The 19708-nt window shown below is 41.3% G+C and overlaps 1 pseudogene; it reads right to left on the bottom strand.

The window, feature by feature from the left end:
- Positions 1-1163: 1163 nt before the first annotated feature.
- Positions 1164-1829, bottom strand: LOC147415514 (uncharacterized; annotated as a pseudogene).
- Between the last annotated feature and the right edge of the window lie 17879 nt (positions 1830-19708).

Here is a 19708-nt window from a genome sequence, read left to right as displayed (position 1 = left end):
AAACCCACAACACCTAAGAAAGCTTGTGTTTCCTTTTTACTGGTTGGTGGAGGCATGGCTGCTATCTTGCTGATCACATCCACTGGGATCTGGCAACGCCCATCTTCCCATTTTATTGCTAAAAACTGGATCTCCTGCGCAAGTCCCTCAACCTTACTCTGCTTTACGACAAAACCTGTCTTCAGAAGGATTTGAACTATTTTCCTCCCTTTCTCAAAAACCTCCTCTGCTGTGTCACCCCATATGATGATGTCATCAATGTATTGCAGGTGTTCTGGAGCTTCACCCTGTTCCAGTGCAGTCTGAATCAGTCCATGGCAAGTTGTGGGACTGTGTTTCCACCCCTGGGGCAATGGATTCCAGGTATACTGGACGCCCCTCCAGGTAAAAGCAAACTGTGGCCTGCACTCTGCTGCCAAAGGCACTGAGAAAAATGTCAATTATGATGTACCACTTGGCTGTCTTTGGTTCCAGTTCATATTGAAGTTCTAGCATGTCTGGCATGGCGGCACTCAGCAGTGGGGTGACTTCATTCAGGCCACGATAATCTACTGTTAGTCTCCATCAGATTTTTGCACTGGCCATATGGGGCTGTTAAAGGGTGAGCGAGTTTTGCTGATCACCCCTTGACTTTCCAGTTGACAAATCAGCTTATGGATGGGAATCAGAGAGTCTCAGTTGGTGCGATACTGCCACCGATGTACTGCTGTGGTAGCAATTGGCACCTGTTGTTCTTCAGCCTTCAGCAACCCAAACACAGAAGGGTCCTCCAAGAGACCAGGCAAGGTGGATAATTGTTGATGTTCTCTGTCTCCAAGGCAGCTACACCAAAGGCCCATCAATACCCTCTTGGGTCCTTGAAATATCCCCTCCTGAGATAGTCTATGCCAAGGATGCACAGAGCCTCTGGGCCAGTCACAATGGGGTGTTTATGCCACTCATCCCCAGTTAGACTCACCTCAGCTTCCAGGACAGTTAGCTGTCACTGCAGAAACACAGATGGGTTCTGCCCCTCTATAGCTTGATGGCATTGTGCACCAGTGTCTACTAGAGCCTTATACTCCTGTGGGTCTGATGTGCCAGGCCATCGGACCCACACAGCCCAATAAACCCAGTTGTCCCTTTCCTCCACCTGGCTAGAGGCAGGGCCCCTCTAATCCTGATCAGAAACACTGACTTCGTGTAAAAAATGACTTAGAAGTGCCTTCAAGGGGATCGGACATAGGATCAGCCCTTCTACCCTGTCTGGGGAATTTCCCAGTAGAAACTGGAGTGGCAACTTTCCAGGAAGAATCCCCTTTTGTGGTGGTTTTCCTCTGCAACTCACGTACCTGTGCAGCTAGGGCCGAAGTGGGTTTTGCATCCCACTTCCTCATGTCCTCTCTGTGGTCACGTAGGTAAAACCACAGGGTAGCCCGTGGTATGTACCTTCTGTACTCTGTCTCTTGAGCAGAGGGGTACCTGTTTCTAATAGCTGAGATACAGGCCCGTGCAGGTGGGAAGTAGGACATATCCTTTTTGAATTGCTGGAACTTCCCGGCCAGTTCCTGCACGGCTGAGACACAGGCCCATAGGGAAGAAGAGAGACTTCCTTCATATTGCTGGAGTTGGCTAGCCAATTCATCCACTGTTTGTCCCTTGCCTTCCTTCCAGGACATTACTGCCAATGACTTGGCATACGATGGTGATGTACTTCGTAGAAACTTCCTCCACACGGGCTGTGTGCATCAGGCTCCATCTGGGTCTAGAGGTGACTGCCCATTATCCAGATCATTATAAATCACCTCCAGCACAGCTAATTCCCTCAGGTACTGGATACCTCTCTCCATGGTGGTCCACTTGCCTAGGTGGCATGTAACGCCTTCTTTGAAGGCGTACCTCTCCTTCAGGCCTGACAGGAGTCACCTCCAGAGGCTGAGGGCTAGTGTTTGCTTTCCAATCACCTTGTCAATACCCCCTTCCCTAGACAGGGAGCCCAGCTGCTTGGCTTCCCTACCCTCTAATTCCAAGCTACTGGCCCTGTTATCCCAGCATCGGAGCAGCCAGGTGACCATGTGCTCACCTGGATGGCAGCCAAAATCCTTTCGCATATCTCGCAGCTCACTCAGGGATAGGGATGGGGTGATTATGTCTGGTTCTGCCTCTTCCTCCTGTTCTCATGATCACCCCTGTTCACTTTCATTCCTCACTAAGCAGACCGATTTCTTTGTGTACTTCTTCTTCTGTGTAGGGGCAACTGATACTGGCACAGGCTGGTTCTCTGGTTCAGCTGTAGCGCCTCTTGGTCTGTTTTCAGGTCCAGAGACCTTCTCTTCCCCTTGAGGGCACTGAGTAGTGTTCAGAAGGTCTCAGTAGGCATGGACCAGGCCTCCAGCATGTTGCAATGATTTGTGACTCTCTGGAATTGCCAGGGTGATGGCATACCTTTTCCAAATGTTTTACTAGTTTTTCAGGATTTGGTATTTGTTCAGGGGTGAAATTCCAAAATGTTGGGGGCGACCACTGTCCTATGTACTTGCCCATACTCTCCCACACCCCTGCCACTTGCAATTATCCAGCCTCAGGGCAGATCTCTGGGTGGTATTCTTGGAAAAATGTTGTTTAACCGTGAACAATACCTGGGACACATTCCGGAGACACAGCAATAAGAACAGCTGGCTTGGGCATCCCAGGGATATTTAATATTCTCAAAAGCTGCTATAATAAGCCTGAAGGAAGAAGGAGATGTGGAAGAGTGGGAGAAGGTATCCCCTCCTGTCCCTCCCGTGGACTGGGTGCGATTAGTAACAAATTCCATAAGCAGGCACCCAAGGAATGGGCAGGACAGAAATGCTGCGTACAAACACCAACTAAACCTCATGACCAGTGACCCAATCATATTAGAAGTCGACGTTAGCCAGTGAAGCAGGATGATAGCCCTGATCCCCCTCCCAGCGGTCACAAACATGACTGCAGGGAGTGCATAGTGCATGTACGAGCTTACATAGCACCACCACGTGAACAGATGAACCAACACGGTGACCCGCAGTTACCTAATTAATACAACAAGTGTATATAACAAAACTTGCAACACACTCTGGCCACTCTGCTGTTGCCTCAACCCCTTGGGCCCCCACATTGAGTGCCAAAAAGGACTGTCATGGTTTGGGTCTAGCCACAGTTGGGCACCATGCAGCCGCTCTCTCACACCTCCCCTGCGGCGGGTGGGGAGGAGAATGGGGAGAAAAGGGTCCAAACCCCTCGGGTTGAGATAAGAACAGTTTAATGAAACAACGCGAAGACGCAACAGCTCACCGTCTGGACTCCCCGCCACACCGGGCCACTGCCTTCCCGCTGTTCCTCCTTATATACTGAGCATGACGTCAGCATGGTATTGAATACCCCTTGGCTACTTTGGTTTGGCTGTCCCGGCTATGCCCCCTCCCAGCTTCTGGTGATAATTAACCCTATCCTAGCCAAACCCGGGACATCTGTGCAGGTAGGTACTCTAATATAAATAATAATAAAAAGTCAATAAAATACTTGATGTTAAGTAGTGAGACTACCGCTTGCATGTGACTACTGCTTATGCTGCACTGAGGTTCCAGCTACAGATCATTTACATTGATCCAGAAACCCATGAAGAAACTACCACAGACTTTATAGATGCTCAGTTGAAAAAGTCCCCAACCAAGCCCCCTGTTGTGGATTGTCTGGGAAAAAAAACCCAACAATTCCAAAAAAGAAAAAGAAGGACTGTCATCTTCTGATTACACTAATGGTGACAGTGTAGTTAGCTGCATGTTTGACTACCTCAGAAGGAATTTATAACTTTATGCTTGACTGCCTCAGAGATCTTGAAACTCAGGTTGGTCAAAAATATTTTGATTGCAAGTGCTATCTCTTGAGATGTTACAAGAAGGCACTAAATTTGTATAATTAATGAAGTAAATAATGAAAACAGGCACTTATATAATAAACCTTAGCTAAAACAGACTTCTGAGGGATTTGAGAGGTTACAGGCTGCTAACACTGTTATAATCACTGTTAAAATCTGTAATCCATTAACATCAAAGAACTGGAACCAAACCGAACAAAACTGAAAACTTATTAAAAAATGGTAAGAAATGTTTTTACTATAGTCTCCAGCACTCCAGTACTGTTGTGAAATATAAGAGGAAATGAAGGAGAGCAAGAACATTTCAGAAGAGGCTGATGAAATGAAAGCTGTGATGAAATATCTTCTGCCTTCCTTTCCAGCACTGACAATTGAAAATCTCGCATTTACTCCAAATTATAATGTTTGTTAAGAGTGCTCTGTCATGGGGGACAGACAGGAGGTTTATCCAAATGAAGCATAACAGTAATAATAAAATCAAAGAAGACAGAATGGTAGAGCTCAGTATTTTCTCCATTGTTGAAAATCCTGCATATCTGTTCTATGATTTTCACATCAAAAGACTGTTTTAGTACATTCTTGTTGTTTATGTCAAAATTTCCTAATGGGTTAGAAGCACAAAATATGCATTTTTACACTTCCAATTTTATTCAGGGTAGAAGGAGCTGGTGAGCTTAGCTAGATTGTATACCTCAGTTACCATTGTTTTTGCAGACAGAATTGCAAGATTTTTGATGAAGATAACATCAACAGGTGGTTTTACGCCTTTTTGTCGCCCCTGATGTTTTTACAAGATTTTGGAGATTCAATATTTATGTAAATTAAAAATAGGGGGAGCTTTCTATTTAGTGTAAGGAGTCCTAATGCACAGACTCAAGAGAAACACTAAATAAGGCATTCCAGAATAAAACAGTTCTTTTTTACATTACAACACTCTCTGTATGTTACAAGTAGCATCTCAGCAAAAAACATGATGGGAAGGTGAGTAGATTCTCCTATGTCAACACCGTGCAAGAAATAAACTCAAAATAAAAAATAAATTACAGATAAATAAATAAAATCCTGCTGTTCACAGCAAGAGATATGACATAGAAAGCCCTCTTCAGGAGGTGGGCTTTAAGCTTTTAGTGCTGTGAAGTCAAAACTGTCAAGCCCATAGTCAGGATATGCTGGCCATGGCACAGTGCTAGAGCTATGCCAGTGGAAAGCAAGCAAGAATTCTGCCCTAGCTCGAATTTCAGTGATCATTTTAGTGTGTAGTCCTGTTTAGAGTATGTTATGATAATGTAAGACGGAAAATACAATGGGCTGGATGATAGTTGATGATTGTCTCTGAGGGATACAGTTAGTATTTATCTGTAAATACATGCTTCTAAATTGAGAAAGAAACCCCAACCAGCTGACCTGTTCACAGCAGCTAACTGATTTTCAAAGAATTTAACTAATTGTTAGATTGTAAATTTGACTATCTAATGTTTTATTTGAAGATTAAATCAAAGTGTTATGTGAGATTTTTTGAAGAAAACAGAGTCCAGGCCTGTTATCCTCCAACATTTGCTAAAGCTGGCATCTGGTCATGGAAAAGAATAAGAGAACTCTAGAACGGAGGTAAAATAACTCATTTCAGATAAATGGCATGCTTCAGATTAAGACTGAGGCAGTCTCAGAAAGGTCATAGATAAGAAATACACATTTTATATTCACAGCAGAAATGCAACAGCAAGGTTAATACAAACAAGACAGGAGCATATTCATACAGTTAATTGACTGCTATTACAGACTTGTTAACTTTCTGGTCCCTCATCTATTTAGACTTCTAAAAATCAAACTCATATGAAGGTTAAGCAGTCAGAGGGAGAACAGTGTTTCATGGGACAACCCCATGACTCTGGGTCTAGAGTAGGAATGATAAGAAAAACTCCAAAGGCAATATAATGAGCAGCTAGGTTAACAAGACCTCGTGCGGAGGGTTGGCAAAGCCTGCTCTCAGATTTAAAAGAACAAGGATGGACACTTGACTGTTTTGTAGAGAAAGGGAGACTAGTAAGCAACCCAGTATATGCCATCTCCTATCTTAACAGTGGACTGAATATAGTCCTAAATTTTGGTCTCTCTGGATTGGCTATCAGAATTGTAGATGCTACCAGAGCTGCCCTTCTGCAACTTTTTCAATAATCTTCTGTTTACAGATGTCTGCTGAATACATGGCTATGCACAGATCTAATTTAGGGGAACAAAAACATGGCTCTTGCTCTCTGGTGGGACACACAGAGATTCATCCTTCAGCAGGTGCAAAAGGGAAACCAGACTCCCAGCACCAGGAGGTTTGGTCCAATGACACATGGCGGTAAGCTCTTCCAACCTCAAACCCATACAATACCTGAGGCTTAGTGTGATAGGGAAGTGATAACAACTGCTCTCACTCATGCCACTAAGGTCCCTGTGTAGCCTCTGTTGCATTGTGACCCATGGGAAGACCAATGTTACCTTTCCTTCCCCGAGTCTGTCTGGACCATGTATCAATGCTTCTGCACCAGCTATGGCATCAGAAGTTATGGACACTGTCTTTTTGCTCAAGCAGGGGAAGGCTTATGTTCATTAATCCAGCACTGCTGGGTTCTGTCTCTGTAGCTGGGGTGCTATTATACTACAACTGTATCTTCCAGTATCAACAATGGCTCTTTGAAAACAATTAAGAAGCATTTTTGAGCAGCAAAGTAGTTGGTCAAAATGGTGAAGTCGTCGGTCTATCTTGGGTACCGTTCCTGTTAGTCTGATTCAAAGAGAGAAAGACAAAAGACATTCATGAACAAAATGGGTCCCATATTTGAATGTATTAAAAGCAAATTATGCATTTTTAAAAAATGGAACTGGGCGTTATTCAAGCAGTGCTCTACCATTTTTACACACCATGTGGACTCCAATAAAAAAAAAAAGAGAGAAAAAATAATAATGCATATGTGTGGTAATAATCTGTACATGACTGGTTGCTCTAATGTGCACTGCAGTACTGCCAGTAGGGAAGTGAGTGTTTGTCTCTTGCCTACACAATGGATGCTAGCTTTGCCACACATGGTTTTTCAGCAGGAGAACAGATAAGGGGGTTGAAACAAGGAATGAAAACCACTGCCTGACCCCGCCACCTCACAGCCCTTGAGGCTTGATTAAGTAGTGATCAAGGGGATTTTTGGCTTTTTAAAAAATTTCAGGTGAGCTACTGTCCCTAAGGGAACTTGCTGAGCAAGAGATGAAAGGCAACTACCAGACTTTTGCTTTGACCTCTGCGTCTTTTAGCCTAGGTGGTGAGACATATGCCACAAGAGCTGTGCTCATCAGAAAAGTTTTTACTTGTTTTGCTAGTCTAGTGGCTCATCCACAGCAGTTTGATATTCAAATGAATCTGTCAGGAACAAGAGTGTGGTGCTTCAGCTCTTGCTCAGGCCTGATGACATTGATTTGTGAGCATAATGCTTGACTACGGGATGTGTGACAGATAAATTTTATCAAAATTAAGGCACAATTAAACATTTCATCTTCCTAATTACTGGCTGTAGATTCAGCCTGATGACCATGTGCTGTAAGAAATCAGAGACCATTACACATTTTAATGGAGCACAGCTGTCTTACAGCTTGGTAATATTTGCACAGTGCCACAGAACTGTAATTTATGATAAAAAGAAAAAATGTGAATTGGCCCTTTTTTGCCAAAATAGATTAAGGATTCATATACTTTAATGAGATTTGGACCTAGCCTTGGATTATCGTTATAAATGATTTATGTGCATGTTGGTGGACTCCTGTAGTTTTGAGTTGATTTATGTTTTGGTCAATCAATATGAAATTCAGTATTTCCTTGTGTGCCAGTATTTGCATTCTTTCCCTTCTTTCCATTTCAGTTCTATTTTTCCACCAGAAGGTTAAGAAGGCATTGAGGTGTATTTTCCAGGAGCCTCCCTCACAGCAAAACCAATTCCCGAAAACCCTCCCTTGCTCCACACCCCAAGCACAGAGAGGACAGGAGGGAGGGAGGCAAGGGGAGGTGGGTGACACTGGCCTGGATCAGGGTCACTCCTGCAGCCTAGGAAGCAGGGCACAGGGAAACAGATGCTACCTGAAGCCCTGCTCAGGCAGAGACCTGCTCGAACATCGCCATATCTCAAGGCAGAGTATCAAAAGCCTTCCTCCTGCTTGTTTAAAACATGACCTACAAAAGGGTGTTTGCCCTCCCACTTGATATTTTTCCTGTTCCAGTTAGTTTTTCTATAAAAGGTACTGCTTCTCTAAAGAAAAAAAAAAACAACACAACAACATATGTACACAAGTTATAATTTTTGGAACCTTTTTTTTCCATTCTTTCCTTTACTAGGTTTCTTTCACAGATTATTTAGCGTGTATGGAGCAGGGGGAATGATGACGATAAAATTAGGTGTTTTATTTATACAGATACTTACATACATACATATATATGTATACGTGTAATGGCTGTCTTTGTAATGGTTTGTATTTGTGCATGTTTTGTTTTTACATCAAACTTAGTGAACCAATTTCGCATTGAGTTTAACTACCTAGATTTCCAAGGAGTCACACTTAAGTCCAGAGTTTGGCCCCATATGTTGTGAAACCCTGAGATCCATATGTGCAGATGAAAAGAGAAACTAAATTCTAATTTTCATAAGAAAAAGAAAAAAAAATCCAGTCCAAGCTTGATTTACTTCAGTGCTCATATGCTGGAATGTTTCATACTGTACCAGGTTGCATATGCTTGCACACTAATTCTCAATTGCCGTATGCAGTTTGTGACAACCATCTGCTAAGACCTCCCTTAGAGTTCTTTCTCCCACTCAGCCCAGCTGAAATAAAAATATGGACAGAAACAACTTCTGCAGGGAGATGAAAAAGTTAATAGAGGACTTGGAGTTAGACTGCATATCTGATTCAAATTCAATTGCTCCTACAACTTATGCCCTACTTATAAAACATTCCTGAGGTGTAAAACATTAAATACAATGGAAAACTGTAAAATAAAGCCATACTTCCTTTGAGAGACTTGGCTGTGCTAGAAAGGTAATAATAAAATATGTATGCACGGTGCACATGTGTTAGCTAGCTCTCACTAACAATTCTAACACAGCAGCTTAGACTAACTGTGTATAGCACCTTATCACATTAAAGCACCCTAAAGCAGGAGGGGGATGAGTAGTGAGAAAAAGAGGGTGTGAGAGAGTAGGGGCTGAAAAATCTGCTCTCAGTTTCATCGCCAGGGAAGTAATTCCATTTAAGCCAATCTCATCAGAAACTTTGAGTGGTGGGTGTCAGCTCCTCCCATTCAAGTCAGAGGGGCAAGCAAGCAACAAGAGCATCTGATAATCAGGTGAAGAAAATGGGTAGGTGAACAAGTGATGAGCAATGATACAGGAGGGAGCCATGGGGTAAGAAAGTGGAGATGGACTGTTACCTTTGAGCACCTGATCATCTCCAGTTTTCCATTTCACCTTATCATGCAGTAATGGGTTAAATTCCCCATCATGAGTATTTTTGAATACTTATGAAAAAAGGAGAGAGAGAGTTCAAAAGTCCAAGTAGCCACACCCCTGCCCTCAAACAGGACTGGCTACACCAAAGCCATGGAGTGCAGGTGTCAGTGATGGCAAGTCAGTGTCTAGCTAATTCGTTCTTTAAAACCTCTGGACACAATAAAGTTGATCCAATCAGACTTTTCCTAAGATCAAATCTATTTCCATTTTTACCATTTAAAGCCTGATGCTTCTTGCTGGAGCGTCAGCTGTCATTGAAAAAGGTGGTGGTGGGTTTCCCTTGTGCTGCACCTCTGCACATTTGCTGGAGTCCTGGTAGTGTGGAGCAGAGGTAAAGATGACTCCAGGTGTCTTCTGGGCAAGAAATCTATATTTACATGCCAATATGATGTTCATCTATCTGCTTCATAACAGCATGATGGTTTTGCTGCATGTTTGGTTTGTGAGAAAAGACTAGTGCCCCAAAAGAATAATGAAGAATTATACATCTTGAGGTGGAAATCATGGGTCTTGGTCTGCATTTCTGTGATGACTTGACTTCAGCAGTAAGTGCAGTGTAAGCGTGAGTGAAAAATCAATCCCAGTGATGAAGCCTAACTGCTCAGAACTAAAAGATGGAGAAGGGAAAAGAGAAAGGAGGAACAATCTTATATCTGATGTAAAAAACATACCTTGAACTCATGTTTTGTTACATTTTTAAAGGCAATAGAATAGAGTATTGAGCAAACACAGTATTTCTAGGTCAGACTATCTCAGATGATACCTTGGATTTTAAAGTCTCAGTAAGTCATAAGGGATTTTCACCCTAGCAATTGTAAGGCTGCACATACATAAACCTTGAAGCTGAAATGGTTTCGAACTATTTCAAGAGCTTTTGAAAGGCTGGCATATTAAGTTATGTATCAATCTGTTCCCCATTGGTTATTATCTTAACAGCTGCTGTAAGTGTAGCCTATCAGTTTTAAATATAGGAACAGCAGTAAATAGTGCATTATGATGTCCCAGATGGAACACTTAAAATAAATTGAAATATCAATGTATTTGAGAGTTTTCTACAGCACCACTATTGTGTCATCGTTTCCTGTAGGTAGTGTAACAATCTCTTATCCCTACAGCATTAAAAATTTTGAGGACATAGATGAGTGGAGAACCGATGACAACCATATATTCAGCAAGACCTGCAGAAAATGTTACACAGTTTGATGCGGGAGTGGAAGAGAGAAAGGAATGTATCAGGCTCCAGGATCTGATTTCTCTTCTTCTGCATTCTTTCTACTCATGCCAACTGTTGGAAATCTCTATGAGGCCATGGTATCATGAACCATCTATTGTTGATTTGTAGCATGTGGTGCCTAGAGGTGTGTCGGCTCTAGAAGGGGAATAACTACATTAAATGGAATTAGGGAGAAGGACAGCTCTAGTGACCCAGAATTCCTGATGGAGAAAACATCCTGGATCCAACTGAAGGTCGCAGTGCCTTCCCATCACACAGCATAACTGATGTGCTTTGTTTACAACGTGAAAGAGAAGTGAAATGATGTTGATCATTTTTCTTCTGCTGTAAAATCAGCTGCAGTAGGGTATAGTAGCTTGCTTTTGGGTGACTGAGGTTTGATGTGAGGTGTCATAATTCAATAGCTGAGCTGAGAGGTTGGCCTGCCGAGCCCTGGATGTGACACCGGTACTAAATTACCATGTAGGTTAGTATTGCACTAATAGCCTCTGCAAATCTGCTTTTTTTCCCCACTTGCGTTGCTTAGGATGTTGATGTCTGGCAGTGACCAGCTCTTGCAAAGTGCTCACCCCGTTGCATAGACAGGGAGTTCAGCTGCTGACCTTACTGTAGTTGCTCCAGAGGCCCAGCAGCTCAGCAACTGTAGAAACACAGAAGGCTAGTTATAATGTCTTTTTGTGCATGTGTGCTTAATTACTGGGACATTGAATAGGTCTACTTAACGTTGCCATAAAAGTATAAAAATATATTCCGACATATAGCATACCAGGAAGTATGGAAGATAAGACAGATGGCAGAAAGTAGTGTAACTCTGATGGTGCAAAGCTACACAAGTAGATTTGTCTGTCACTGCTGGTATTGCGTGCAGTTGAGTTGGCTTTAGAACACCAGGTTCTTTGGAAGATGCTTGGGAAAGGCATTCAGCCAGCCCAGGAAATATTGCTTTTATTGCAGGCAAATACACATTACTTGCTATGCACTTCAGTTTTCCTCATCTCTTTGAAAGCCATTTCCTGCACTGGAATGTTTTGGTCACTTTGCAAGTAAAGTATAGGCATCATCTTTAACACATAATCTGCAGCACTATACAAGCAGTAGGTATTTGTTACTCTTGTCCCTACCTTTAAACTCTAGAATCTTGTGCTCTAGGACATGCTACAGCTGGATGACAACAAAAGACCAATTATGGATATTCCTTTTGCTTAGTTGATTTGATGTTATCCCGCTGCCCAGCAGCTATCTGAGATGTTAATAAACATATAGTGGATAAACGTGCAGGTGTCCTTTTCAGAATTGATGAGGCTAGTTCTGAGGTACTTTTCACTGAGTTGGCTCTATGTTTAAACTGCTGGAATTAATTAAAATAGTAATTTGACTGTAAAGCATTCTGATGCTGTGACCAGGCATGCCCCTATCTCCTGTTAGCCTTGTATGCAAAGCTGTTTCTGCCCAGTGGTTAATTCCTCCCATGCCAGTGGAGATATCAAAATGGACTGTACACATGCTTATCAGGCATGACACAAGGGAAATGGGACAGCTCACATCTCTGCTGAAAATGAGGTACCATGGGGACAGCTTACGCAGAATCACTGGACAACTTACTGGCTCCTTCGTAGTGCTGCTGGTTAGTACCAGGTATCTGTTCTTCTGCTGCATCCCAACCTGGAGGCGGGATCTTCAGCTCCTGGTGAAAACCTTTTTAACCAGCAGTACACGTGCTTCCCTGATCATGCCAAGAGACTTGTGGAGTGCCATTTTTACGAAACAAGTCAGCTTCCAGCAACTTTCCTGGGTAAAGTCAGCTACAAAATGAGCTTCCTTTTGTAAATAGGAAAACCCCTCAAAACTCTCCACCTCCTCAAAGTCAGTTGGTGAGCCTAGGCCAATACAAGTCACAGAAGTGTAGATCTCAAGTCATCGGTCCAGTTTTTCTAGCTATTTGACTATGCTACGCAGTAGTTATTTATGACAGGTCATGCTTAAGCAGTCAGGACAAAAGTGACACTGGAATTAGTTATAAGACTTTCCTTAGCACCCACTTCATAGAGTTTTTATCCCTAACTCTGGGTGCAACCAAAGCAACCCTGTAGTTTTCAATAAAAATTCCACTTATTGACACCAGTGTGAACTGCTGAAAGCAATTACCTATACATTGCTCTGTACATGCTGGGAAGAAGCACGTTATGGGATGCCTATAGCCACATAATTCAGTATCAGTAGCAAGAGTAGTTATAGGAGCAACTCGATAACTGAATGCTGAAAAACCTCTGGCAGATTAGTTCCTCTTACTGGTAGGTGTTACTGTGACAATATATCAATCTTTTAGTAATGCATTACCATTCACAGGTCTGTGGGCTGCTTTTATACTTTCATCATCATATCTGTGGCCTTCAAAGTTACAGCTGATGGACCTTCTGTCAAGACCCAGATATTTAATCAATGTGACAGCATCCTACATTTTTTGAACCTGAGAGGCCTTGGAAAAGTTTAATGCAGCTTCCAGGAAAAGTTCAATCCACACAGCTGAGTCCCCTGAAATATTTGCTGCAGAGAACTTCCCTCCCCTGCATTTTAACATACCCAATGTCCTTTACGTTGGAAGAAAGTGAAGTGCTAACCTGGAAGGCCAGGTGTTATTGCAATAGAAATAAGCGCTTTACAGAGCTCTGCTGCCCACTAAGAAATTGGATACAAGACCCGTAGTTAACCCCCTCACACTTAGAAGACACAGTTAGGACTTTTGCCAACAATAATGAATTTCTTCCCATCACAATAACCTGCTGTTAAATGTATGTTTATGAGCATTTGTAGCCTAGAATATGAAGAGGAATATTTTTTTGGGAAAGGAAAATGCCTGATAATATTTGATGAGTACAGTAATAGTTTCATTAATAAAGAAACATCCTATGTGTAACCTGCTGTAAGTGAACCTGCTTTGGCAGGGGGTTGGACTAAATGAACTCCAGAGGTCCCTTCCAATGCCTACCATTCTGTGATTCTGTGATTCTAATGCTGATCTCATTTACAACATTCATGCACTGACACAACCCCATCAGTGACCTCAAGTTACTTAATGCTGGTATAACTGTAATCACCAAATGATGCTAAGGTAGCAGCATTACTTGAGAAAGCCACTGTGGGCCTGGAAGCCTCTCTGCTTTCCCCAGCTATAGCATTGGACCTCAGAAAAGACAATCTCTCTTTCTACGTATCTTTCTTCCCCAGGATAAAATTTTTCTGTGTCTCTCTTTATATGTACACATAAGCTTGCACACAGGGTTAGAATCTAGCCTGCAGTTCTTTTGTTCACGGCACTTGCCAATGAGTGTCAACTATATGTAAAACAAATAAATGCTAGCCACGTTATGATATGAATTATCTTCAGAAGCGAATGTGTCAGAATCCTAAAGGCTGCATTTTCTTTGCCTTTTTGAGTTTTTGCCTTTACATGCAACATTATTAAATATACTAATTTTCTGATTTAAACAGATGATAATACCTTTAATTATAGCAGAAGCCAGTTCACTTACGGTTAAGTTAAAATGCTATATATCAGATATGTCAAGGTGATCAGTATAATATAAAAAGTTTAAACAGTGGAAAATAGCATTATCAAACATGAAAATCCATTAATGCCAGTCATTAGATTTTAACTATGCTTTTAGGATTTTTAATGTGAAGAAGGGGAAGACACTTCAGCTGACCATGCCTAATGCTGCAAGCAAGCAACAGAATTAAATTCTTTATTTTCTCAATACTCAATAAAGAAAACAGGAGCACTGCCTATTGAAGTATAACAACTTTGATGAAATGATTTCTTAGTTCCTAGTCCCTTACTATAGCTTGTATCCAGAAATTGTACTGCAGGTACTACATTGCATAAATAAGCTGACCTGTCAGGTTTTTGGCAATTTATGGGGCTGGTCAGCCTGTACATTCATGCAGTTTTTTGTTACAATGAGATGTAATGGCTTTTCAGCGCACCATAAGCACAGTTGTGACCACAGGCTCACTAGTGTCATTTTCTGTGCAGTAATGAAGCCTGACGAGTGGTCTCTTGCTTGCAGATAGCCGGCTGTTGTCCTAAAAATGCAAACCATTGCCTCAGGCCATGAAATCAGGAACAGGCAAAGGACAGTGGCACAGGCACGGCTCCCCACTGCTCACGCTCCCTTTAGCACACTGTATTTGGATGCAGTAGAATAGTCTTTACCCTTGTACATAAGGACACAATGAGAGAAAGTGATAAAAGCAATTGTATGAAAGCCATGTTGGAAATCGGGTTTTGTGAAGTTGCTGAGCTGACATTTGGGAAAAAAAAATCCATTTCCAATAGATCTTCCCCCATGTACAGTGAGGCCTTTGAGGAAAAACTCTGCTACTTCATGATTATTTCCTTTCCTGTCTTTTTTATCTGTATAAATATTTGTGCGGAAGTGTATATGCATGCTTATTTCTATTTATTTATATTTTGAGAATATGTACTTACACCCACAGTAGCACACACGCACACACGTATACATATATACAGGGAGACAGAGCTAGCAGGCATAGCAAATCACAGGAACAAGCCTCGATGCTTTTTTTCACAGCTCATGAATATTCCATGGCCCAGGAAGGCCAGGCGTGCACGGGGGTTCACACTTCCCACGGCACAGCTGGCCCCAGCACAGATCCCCCTCCTTGATTCGACACTTGAGGGTCATCAGAGAGCCACTCTGATCTGGGTAGCACAGTGCTGGGAGATGGCTTGTTTTCTGGAGAAAAATGAAAAATAAGCCTGTCCTGAGTTAAACAGCATCTAGGCCTTGTCCTGGAATTGTGTATTTTGTGATTTAATTAAGCACCTTTCTGTACACCAAGCACCACCAAGCACCCCGGGTGCTTATGGCAGGGGACTCTCTAAATCCTGAAACCTTAAGGGTGGTTTGTTCTTCAAGAGGGTAGGACCTGCTTTTGTGGTTTCTGCATGCACATACAGTGTTTTGTAAACAACTACAGGCAAAGGATATTGGAGCAAAAGTTACAAATCTGTTTCAGTTATAACCTCATTGTCATTTTCCTTCTCACTGTTTCATAGCGCTCTGTGAGTCATCCTTCCCCTCAAAACTTTTCATGTGGTGGGAAGCGTCTTTGTAAAATGCTTTGTTAGAGGAGAACATGGAGCCCAAGGCTCTCACACTTGTCTTGGCTGAGACTTTTCCAATCTTCATCCTCAAAATATTTGTCCCCTTATCTCCCAGTTTGGAAAAAGCTGCAGTTTACTTGGTGTTTCTCATGCAGAGGTAGAGTTGAGTGGTGCACGAGGCTGAGAAGGCAGGAAGCAAGATAAGGGGTTTCTTGCAGGTGCTGCTCATCAGCTGCATTTTTGTCTTAGAAGTGAGACCCTGGCCCTCAAACATAAAACCTACCCTACCATTTTTTTCATTACTTCTCTTCTGAAATACAAGGAAATATTTGGTGAAGTATCAGGTCTACTGAAAACTACCACACTCGGCATAAACAAGCAGTTCATCACATTGTGAGACACAAAAATGGCAAAAGCAAAAGCAGCAGTTTCCATTGTAACAGCCAGTCAGTAACATGTCTAGTAAGCAACACACTACATTTATCTGTATTTCTTAAATGTGTAGCTTAATTTTGAAATGTTAAATGTAAGTCAGAAAACATACAGAATGTAGTGTTGCCTTGGGAACCTTTACTTTCTTTTTTTTCCATTTGTGAAATTTTATGGTAGAAACTCTGCAAAGTTAAGGTAGCATTAACACAGTCTTTGGGTACATATGATGCAAAATGCTTGAACTTCTGGGACAGCAGCTATTTCTATGGATACAGTATGTTGAACAGACATGGAACAAAGAAAACCAAAACAGTAGGTTCTCTGCTGTCAAGGAAACAAGATGCTCTTTCTGCTTAAATATCTCTTACAAATCTAGGAGGAAAAAATCCTCCAAAACTCAAGTTCGCACTTAAAACCAGCTTGAAATCTGCCTTACAGGCACTGGAACTAACGTATTTTCGGATATTTCAGTAATATTGTTATTTCTGTTATAGATAAATCAGTATATCTCCCTGAAACCCCCTAAGGTTAAGGTTATTCTTAAAGGTAAATATTAAATAGTTTTTTGAGAACAGTAGGAGTCCAGAATGGAAGTGAGAAAACATTCTGCTGTGTTCTGATTTTTGTGCTGCATGAAGATTACTTCTTTAGATTAAACTCTGTTATTTTTGCTCCTGTAATTTTTTTTCTGCCCCTATTCAAGCCATTAGGAGCTTTCTGGTTTAAAATAACAAAAGCTAAACCTCGTATTTATTGAAAACCAGAAAATTTAAACCGGTATATTTCTTTCAGAAGTATTAAAAAATGGGTAATACATAGAATTACTTCATCTGATAAAAAGAATAAGTGAAGATGAAGATTTGAATGTACAAATGACATGGGAGACAGCAGCTACTCAGAAACATGGTTAAGTTTACACGAAAGAAAAGGGCTATATGAAAAAATGAAATGACTCATAACGTTTTTTAAATCTTGGAGTTACCTCCTGGTGAGTGACATTCTGGTTCTGGTTGGAATAAGTTTCATCTTGAGCTCCTGCGCTTTAGTGGAGGATATGGCAAGACTCTCAGGGTAGCACCACACCAGAAAATAGGTCTCTTCTAAGACAAAATATATCCTACAAAAAAGATTGTGATCTGACACGTATCACATAATCTTACAGAGTTTCTAGATGTATAAGCAGGCCCAAAATGCCCAGCTAGATTTGAAACAAATTTACAGACATGAATCCTTGCCTATTCACAGTCCCATTTCTAGTTTGAATTGGGAGCACAAATGGGGTTGAAGGTAAATGATCTGTTGAGTTAAAGCTGGCTTTGTTTATGGGCCATGTAGGCCTTCTCTGGCAGGTTTTGTAACACCACTGGTTGGCTTACCTGTATGATGGCTGGATACTGAGTGTCCTTCCAGCAATTTGTGCTCTCCATGCACGTGTCTTTAGCTCTCGGTAATGGAAAAGTTATGTCTATTCAGTACTTTACCCTTCTGTGAACAGGAGTTGAAGTAAACCATATCACTATACTCTTCCTGATGGCTAGGAGCTGCAAAGAAACCTGGGTGTGTAAAACAATCTTGTGTTTCGAGACAGCATCTGCCTTGGTAGGAACTTACAGAGAAATTCAGTGTATTTGGCCCATAGCATACAAGTTGTTATGGTTGGGTTTTGAGGAGAATTGCCATGAAAATCCCTGTTCCTTATAAAAAGTGACCAGAAGCAAGCCCGTTGATGTTCTTACTTGCTATATTAGCTTAGTGTGTCTTGTAGGTTAGAATTAGCATTTAGAGTGTTTTTCTTGAGAAAAGGTGGTGAAATAATTAAAAAACATAGACATTAAGGAACAAGAAACTGATATATTCAAAAGGCATACTCCGAAATGTTGTTAAAGATGCTACGCACAACCCCACTAAAATACTAATTACTGCTGAAGACCTAGTACTCATCCATAATTAACTTCACAAGTGTCTTCTTCACAAGTGCATGGATTATAAAATTCTGTATAGTAACCATCTTATCTTTGAATTTCCTGGCTTTCCTTACTTTGTTTAGACACTACTGTAGCAGAAAAGAGGAGTGGGTTTTGGGGGGAGGGCTAGTTTGTACACTTCTGAATATTTGAGCTGTGTTTAATCATTCTCATGTGTGAAATCCTTTATTAAAAAAAAAAAAATCAGTTTATCTGATACTTACTGCTCTTTAGTACAGCACAGCTTGGTAGCACTAGGTACGTCTTGTTGAAAGTATGTCCATAAATATGTCCCTTGCAGCACAGAACAGCTTGTTAACTTGGCAATCCTCAGCAATTTGCTTTGAAAAGTTTGCCTCAGTTTTGATAGTCCAAATGTAGGGCAAAAACTCAGTAACTTTTTAGCTAATTTTACCAATTGACACTTTCCTCCCGTTTTTAACCGCCTGTGTACCAGAACAAGGACTGTGGTGCTTCTTCCTCCTCATTCAAGAATCTTTTTTGCAATTTTTTTTCCATTTTTAATGGTCTGGGACTACTGATTTTCTGTTTTACTAACGTACAATGTAAAAAATAGTGTAAGTCCATTATCTTGAGGAAATACTATTCTTTTATCTTAACCATATGTAAACACTGTGCCACTATTATGTAGGGGATGGTATTACTATGAATTTGCAGTGCTTTTGATCTAAAGAAAATTACAAAAGTGGTCAAGTGCTATCTGTCCCTGTGTCACAGGCAGAATAAATGGGACACAGAAAGGACAAGTAAATTGACCAGTGCCCAAATGCTACAAAGTATCAGCAGCCTTGAGAAAAGAACAGATGTTCACATGCCTGTTGCTGTCGAAAATTTCTACATTCCTTTTTCATTTTAGTAACACTTTTGGCTAGCTTTGTTGGATATCCTTTTTAGTGGGAGAATGGAAGTAGGATACCTGTGTTATTTCTCTACCAAATACATTAGGCTGGCTTACAGGAGAAACCCTGAAATGAAAATTCTTGAGTCTATGTTCTAATTTAACCACATGAGGACTGTGACTGGAGATACTTCAAAAAGGGTTATGATGGTTAACTAAGTGAAAGATAATATCCCTTTGCCATTACTGTCCAGCAGGTCCCATTACTCCTCTGGGCATGCTCCTTAAAATAAATGAAAAGGATCCACTGAGAACTATTTTGCTTTGTTGTTTTTTTTTTTTTTAATGATTGCCAAAAGCCATTTGCTAGAATAGTACAGAATGTTTACAGATGCCTTAGGAAGAAAACAGCAGAATGTGGAACTAATTGTGTTTATTCAAGATAATTATGAAACATAAATGACCATTACTTACAACAAGTCCCCTGACAGCTAGAGTTTGACTCGTGGGGCCAGGATCAAACTCATTAAAGAAAGGCCTTAATGTTAAGTTACACTGTCCATATGGACACCACATATCAGCACCAGCTATTGCAGTTATTGCTTGCCCCTCAGTGCTCTTGTACCCAGCTAATGTTCGATACAGAAGAACCACAGCTGCTAACTTTGAAAAAGAAAGGC

The sequence above is a fragment of the Leptosomus discolor genome, chromosome 5 (genome assembly GCF_034619465.1).
Source record: "Leptosomus discolor isolate bLepDis1 chromosome 5, bLepDis1.hap2, whole genome shotgun sequence".
Lineage (NCBI taxonomy): Eukaryota > Metazoa > Chordata > Aves > Leptosomiformes > Leptosomidae > Leptosomus > Leptosomus discolor.
Note: the sequence above shows the minus strand (reverse complement) of the source record. Positions and strands in the feature narration are given on the sequence as shown.